General features: G+C 32.4%; 1 non-coding gene across 1 annotated transcript; it reads right to left on the reverse strand.

Annotated features, from left to right (window-relative positions):
- Positions 1-477: 477 nt before the first annotated feature.
- On the reverse strand, positions 478-584 carry LOC139034909 (U6 spliceosomal RNA). The gene has a single exon (XR_011487483.1). It is a non-coding gene; the product is annotated as a U6 spliceosomal RNA (small nuclear RNA).
- Positions 585-1594: the final 1010 nt, after the last annotated feature.

Raw genomic sequence — 1594 nt, forward strand, 5'->3', positions numbered from 1 at the left:
CACATATTGGCCATCTGTATGTGTTCTTTGGAGAAATGTCTATTTAGGTCTTCTGCCCAGTTTTTGATTGGGGTGTTTTGCTGTTGTTGTTGTTGTTGTTATTGAGTTATATGAATTGTTTGTATATTTTGGAAATTAAGCCCCTGTCAATCACATCATTTGCAAATATTTTCTCCCAGTCTGTAGGTTCTCTTTTCATTTTATTTATGTTTTTCTTTGCTGTGCAAGAGGTTATAAGTTTAATTAGGTCCCATTTTCTTATTTTGCTTTTATTTCTGTTACCTTGGGAGACTGACCTAAGAAAACATTGGTATGATTTATGTCCAAAAATGTTTTGCCTATGTTCTCCTTTAAAAGTTTTATGGTGTCATATCTTATATTTAAGTTTTTAAGCCATTTCTGAGTTTGTTTTCGTCCATGGTGTGAGGACCTGCTCTAACTACATTGATTTACATGTGTCCAACTTTCCCAACACCAAAAAATATGGAACCCTTCCCAAGTTTACGTGTCATCCTTGTGCAGAAGCCATGTCCGTCTTCTTGGTATAGCTCTGGTTTTACTGCAAGTACTTCTGAAGTGAGCATGGCATGTATTGTTTTTAGATGTGTGTAACATTACTTAATTTAAAAGCATGTCAATTTGTGTCAATTATGTAAATAATTTACATGTTATATTCTTTTCTAAAATTTTGTTTTCTCTTAAAATAACTCCAAAAACATATTTTAGAAAATTCAAACAATAGAAAAGCATGATTTTAACAGAGAAAAGTCTTCTAATCCACTAACTCCCACCTCCCCCATGAAATATTTTCCAATTTGTTATTTTTATTCCTACCTCGTACCCAGGAAGACACCTGCCAAATTTGTTGTTCACTGTGGGAAAATTCAGGAATCATTTTTTGCGTCACCCCTTTAATATTCACCAATAAAACAGACATTAGAGATAGTTAGAATAAATCTGAAAAAGTTTATTTCAGAATTACATACTTTATAATCCATAAAATTAAGTGTCATCTCTGAAGGTGGAATTGAATCTTATCTCTTTTCTAATGTACAAGTCAACAGAATGGTTTTTTTCAGATTTGTTTTGCAGTAAGCTTGAGAATGTTTTAAAATATAAATTATGTCTTCATATTCATCTTAAATTGTCTAAATAATTTATTTCAAAGAAATGAGCACAGTCATTTTACATGATAAAATATGGCCTCAAAAATTTAAGCAAATCTTCACAATAATAAAAAGTAGAAATGGCAAGAACCCAAGCTTCATTACTCTCCCAAGACTGCATTGCTGAGCTGACAGCAATTAAGTAAAAGTTATCATTGGAGAACTCAGGTAACTGCAGTGTGAATAACATTGCCCCCATTCTGTCTGTTGTGATTAAGTGCTGCTTGCTATTCACAGGGTTAAACCTGTGTCCTATTGAACTGTTTTCCCAAAGAGATAAGACACCATTGAAGGATCACCCGAATTCACGTTTTGTCACAAATAGCTTCTGTTGTAATTTAACTCATAAACTTATGCGTCCGGTTTTCCTATAGGTAATATAAAAAATTAAATACTAGAATGACATTTTTATCACAACTAAAACTTGA

Source organism: Odocoileus virginianus, chromosome 4 (assembly GCF_023699985.2).
Source record: "Odocoileus virginianus isolate 20LAN1187 ecotype Illinois chromosome 4, Ovbor_1.2, whole genome shotgun sequence".
NCBI classification, from domain to species: domain Eukaryota; kingdom Metazoa; phylum Chordata; class Mammalia; order Artiodactyla; family Cervidae; genus Odocoileus; species Odocoileus virginianus.